This window comes from Cibotium barometz, chromosome 56, assembly GCF_041138505.1.
Source record: "Cibotium barometz isolate CiBa-2024 chromosome 56, ASM4113850v1, whole genome shotgun sequence".
Taxonomy (NCBI): Eukaryota; Viridiplantae; Streptophyta; class Polypodiopsida; order Cyatheales; family Cibotiaceae; genus Cibotium; species Cibotium barometz.
In genome coordinates, this window is record NC_141101.1 from 11,352,421 (window position 1) to 11,358,420 (window position 6,000).

Sequence of the window (6,000 nt, forward strand, 5' to 3'; positions counted from 1 at the left end):
TTTAAAGGTTTTGTAGATGCTTTAAATTGATCAAGAGAATGTAAAGGAGGTCCATAGTTACCACTTGTTTTTTATCAAGATCCCATGGCTACTTGGCACCGTGGAACGCGTGTTATTTGTAAGGGGGGGGAGAGAGCGCGTTATTTTGGGGGGGAAGTGAGCACGTTATTTGGGGGGGAAGAGAGAGAGCACGTTATTTGGGGGGGTGCCCCACTAAAGGCGACCTGGGGAAGTGACTGCGTTATTTGAGGGGGAAGAGAGAGTGTGTGTTATTTGGGGGTGTGTGCCCCACTAAGGGCGATCGGCTCGCCCTTAGTGGGGCACCCCCCCAAATAACAGACACACACACACACACACTCTCTCTCTCTCTCTCTCTCTCTCTCTCTCTCTCTCTCTCTCTCTCTCTCTCTCTCTCTCCCCCCCCCCCCCAAATAACGTGCTCTCCCCCCTCCCTTCCAGTAGGCTAGCATTCCACGCGTTCTCTCTCTCTCTCTCTCTCTCTCTCTCTCTCTCTGCCCCCCTCCCCCTCTCCCCCCCCCCAAAAAACAAAGCGCTCTCTCCCTCCCTCCTTCAAAACAAAACGATTTCCATACTCCCCCCAAACAAAACCCTTCTCTCTCTTTTTAAAAAAGTTTTTTTTTCTTTCCCAAAACCCTTGTTCTCTCTCTCTCTCTCTCTCTCTCTCTCTCTCTCTCTCTCTCTCTCTCTCTCTCTCTCTCTCTCTCTCTCTCTGAGAATCTCTACTTTTCTAAATCCTAAGCTTTCTCTCTTTCTCTCTCTCTCACCACCTCTATCTTCAATCTCTTTTTTCCTCTCTCTATACCATTTTCTCTCCTCTTTTTTTTTAAAAAAAATTATTTTTTCTTTTCTTCTTTGTTTGTTCCTTCTTTCTCTTCTTTCAAAGCCCTAATTTTAATACTGCTATTTATATCTATCCCTCTATTTATATCAATTACTTTTTTGCTCTATTTTGCTCTTATATCTTTTAGGACTCTTTCTTTCTTGTTCTTCTGTGTTACTCCTCATGGTATCTCCCCAATTCCAAAGAGAGACACAAGTATCCTTGATGTTTAGTGATACCAAGGTAGCTACTGGGACCGTTTTGTATGTAGACCCTACCGTGGATACTGTCCATGGAATTGCTATGCCGCATGGTCATGTTGGCGTGTCGATAGAAGTTGTTGAAGTGGGAGAAGTTCCTCTTCCTTTCCCCCTCAAAGATGGTGATATTAACAAGTTAAATCAAACTAAAGGATATTTTGTGGCCAGCCAGAGATTGTGTAAGTCTTATTTTATCTCTCTCCACTTTTCCAATTATGCTCTTTTTAGTGATTTTTTTGAGAGCAATCTATCTTGTATATGTCGATGTGTTTAGACTGCTATAAACACATCAAAGGAAACCCTAACTCCAAAGCATGCAAAACGTGTAAAGAGCACACCTGCTAGGCAACAAAGCCAAGAAGTGACAAGTACCAAGAAGAGGAAGAAAGTGCAAGAGGAAGATGATGATTGGAGTCCTCCTCAAAGGAATCCAAGTTAAGTTGCTAAGTCTTCGAAGAAAGGTGCTTCTTAAAAAATCATTAAAGAAACTAAGGAAGTAGGAGAGGTGGACAAGGGAATTGAAAAAAAGAAGGCGAGAATGAAGAGAGTTTCATGGTGACTCCTACAACTCGCTATGATTAGAACTCCTATAAGATAGTTTTAATAGAGTGAAGGTAATTGTTAATCACTTTTTATTAAATCTTACATAAGGTATCTTTTGGATTACCAAGCATAATGTGTGTATGCGTGCATTGTAGGTGGTGAAATCCACTCCTTTTCCACCTATTCCCTTGTGCAGGCTTGTACCTAACCCCTCTATACGAAGAGTGTAGTTTAGGTACAAGAAGCTGGCAAGGAAATTACATACGAATGGCTATGTAGCCGATAGATGGAGGTTCATTTGCGCCACTCATCACGTAATCCTATTATTAGAGAACTGACTCAAGATGATGTTATTGCATGGGATGACATTTTTCAATTGAAAACAAGGAGTTCGAGAATATGATCAAAGGCACAGAGTGGAAATTCATGAGCAACAAGATGTATGTGTGGGACGGCAATCATCGAGTTGTGGCATGGATGGAGGAGATTGATAAATGTGAGTCTACTTAAACTGCCTACTTTTTTGAATGCGATCTTTTGTTTTATAAAATAGTTTTAGGACTAATCAGATTTGCACTATCTAACTGTAGCATTCAAGAATGTCGCATCAAGACATCCTTGTGTTGATGCTATCCTTATTGAATTCAATGAGGATAGTGAGGGGGAGGTTCTCATAGTGATCACTTGCTTAAATAGGTAAGAGAATATATGTTTTAAGACTCTTTGAATTGGAAATATTCAACGTACTGGATAGACAAGCATGCCGCCTCGACACAGAAAAAAAGGACTGCCCATCTTGGTATAACTGCGAGCTTTTGAAACTTTCCCAAATAGTATTCCATGTATCTTTAGACACTTGAAATATATGATAAACATTTACATATCATCCACTAATGTTGCAATTCGTGAATAATAGGATGAGTACCTTGCAAACCACCCGAGATATTGACCCCCTAGTAGATAGTTTTTCTACATAAAAGTTTGAAGAGAGATGGAGAACGGCATTTTATAAAGATGAAAGAAAGTGGGGGCATGCTACAAGGCGGCTGGCGGTGATTGCAAATCCTGCACAAGGGGAAGGTTTCTTTGAGAGTTAGAAATCCTACACTATTTCGTTTGTCTATTTTGTAGGCAACAACATTTTATGGTTTTAATGTTGCGGTTTAATTATGGTGTTGCCATTGCAGGTGACTAGTGCAAGTTAATTGGGATGAGAAGCCGGATTGTTTGACAGAGGATAGGCTATATAGCTTGGCAGCTAGCTTGTTTTCCAAATGACCACAAAGCACAAATTTTGGATATTTTCATTGATGGCAATTTGCAAAGGGGCTAAAGGATTCATAAATCCCTAAAAGTATGTAATAATAACTTTTCCTATCTTCGTGATATTTACAAAGTACTCTATTTTGTTTGAATAACAATTTCAATGGCAATGCAGCAAATGCAAGTTTATTTAGGGATTGGCTTCTAAGAGAAGTCATATGTCATGAGATTGGGGCGCAGGGTGTAACCATCCTTGTAGAAATATTAAAAAAGTACAAGGTAATTTTTTTAGATACATTCCTTGATGACCTCGCCGATCTTAAGAGAATGTATTTTGGGAAGTTGTTCGAGGAAATGGTGGGATCCCTAAAGAAACAAGGTGTGGTAACTTCAAACCCTACTGTTGTTGAAGGCTACCAAGCGTGCTATGTTCAGGTGCATAACATTCCATAAAGTGTACTTACTACTTGGTTGTACTCTTATATTTGTAAATTGAACAGATGTAATAATGTGTAGATGGATTTGTAAGCGCCATGTAGAGAGATCTATTGCAGATGTGCCTGTAATTTTAAAAGAATGGCGCAATCCAAAACATGAAAGCACTATGTATACCCACTAATAGCAACTTTGAGACCTTTAGGATGCAGAGATATACAAGAGATGCCCATTGTTCCAAATACATACTAGGGTTCTCTATAGTGTGAACCCAACTAAATGAGCTGGCGCTATAACTATGCTAGTCTCTAGAATGGCTGTCACATAGCCTGTCATCCCACTGGCCGCATATCACCCATGATCTCACCAACCATGCTACCAGTGGTGTAAGTGTGGGGCCTATCCCCCAGGCGGGTCATCATCAGTGTCCACCGCCTCACTAGATGAGCTCAATATCTCAACACTCCCCCTCAAGCTCAACTCCATCTCATGTACACCAAGCGAAGCCCTGAATCTACGGAGCTTCTCTGTACCCAATGCTTTGGTGAAGATGTCAGCGACCTGATCCTGTGTTGACATAAACAAGGTCAACGTCTCTTGCCAAAACCTTCTCTTTGACAAAATGGTAGTGGACCTCTATATGCTTCGTGCAAGCATGAAAAACTGGGTTCCTGGCCAACTGTATACTGCTAATGTTATCACAAAAAATGACAACTTGTCTATCCCCACCACTGATAGACCCAAATCTGCAAGTAGCTTTCTCAACCAAGCTACCTCACATACTACCATAGCAGCACATCTGTACTCGGCCTCTGTAGTACTGGATAGAGCAACCGTAGGCTGCTTCTTGCTGCTCCAAGTCACATCAGCACTCCCCAAAGAAAACATGAAGCCACTAGTAGATCTTCTATCTGAGATACTACTAGCCTAATCAGCATCTGTGTACCCATGTACACATATCTCTGTCCTAGTTTCATAAAATAGTCCACAATGCAAAGTAGACCTCACATACCTCAGTATGCATCTCAATGCATCCAAATGCGGCATCCGAGGAACCTGCATAAACTCACTCACCAACCCAACAATATAGCTCAAATCCGGCCTGATGATCGTTATGTAGATCAAGCTTCCTACTATGCGCCTATACATAGTAGGATCCTCCAAAATCTCTCCTGAATCCACACTCAACTTGCCATTCTGATCCAATAACACTGAGATAGGCGTACAGCCTGTCATACCATACTTGGACAATATGTCCAAGCCATACTGTCTCTGCAGTAATCCAATACCATCATGTGGTGACCTAATCACCTCAATGCCCAAGAAATATCTGAGCTCCCCCATATCCTTCATCTCAAACTTCCATCTAAGCAAGATCTTTACATCAAAGATCTCTGCATCATGGTCCCCCGTAATGATCAGCTCATCTACATAGATGACAACAAGCACAACCCCTCTCCATTGGCTACATGAAAGCCAATAGTGACAAGATATTCAGAAATCTTGTGAGACCATGCTCTTGGTGCTTGTTTTAAGCCATACAAGGATTTCTTCAACTTGTAAACATGCTCGGGGTGACTCACATCCTCGTAACCAGGTGGCTTGCAAGATATACACCTCTTCCTGCAAATCCCCATGTAAGAATGCATTCTTTACATCCATCTGATGATGTAAAGACCATTGCGTTGATGCAGCCACTGCTATCACAACTCTCACTGTTGCCATCTTGGCAACAACTGGGCTGAAAGTTTCCTCATAATCAATGCCATATGTCTGCGCATATCCTTTGGCTACCAATCTAGCCTTGTACCTCCTTATGCTTCCATCATTGCTATGTTTTACTTTGTACACCCACTTGCATCCAATGGCTTTCTTGCCTTCAGGCAATTGCACTAAATCCCAAGTCTCATTTCCATATAGTGCATCCATCTCCTTATCCATAGCTTTCTCCCAACACACATTTCCAACAGCCTCATCATCAATGCATGTGGGCTCTACAACCTGTACAACTTTTGCCATGTATGCATAGTGATGTGCCACATAACCATCATAGATAAACCTCTGCACAGGATTCTTCACTCTCCCAGATCTTCGCAGCTTTGCATTCATGGCTTCCATAGCCTTCTTTACACCAAGTGTTCTCATAGCTGGTATCCCAAGATCCTCATCAAGGCTCATCTCTGAGCCACTAGACTCTCCATCAACATGAGAATGAACTGCAGAAATGTCAGGCATACTAAGGGGCTCAATCACTTTCTCTTTGCCTTTATGTGATGTACTAATCACATTTGTAGGACTGGTATTATGACGTAGCCTGGCACTCCATGGTCTATCAACTGAACCACTAGATGAGGACTATCTTGGTCCACTCAAAGACTATGATTGCTAACTTGCATTTTGTGCAACCACATTTCCACTCACATCAGCCCCAATAGCTTCTTTTTCAACAGCATACCAACTGCTCATCTCATAAAAAACAACATCCCTGCTTACCCTCAACTCACGTGTAGCAGGGTTGTGTGCGCTTTTGCCGCACAGGTCGTAGCGGGGGACTTGCCGGACACCGTATGCGAGCCACGAATGGCTGCAAGCATACAACCAGGGAAGGAAGCTCAAACAGAATGCCAAAGGGTGTGTCACTCACCGCTCAACCGCTGC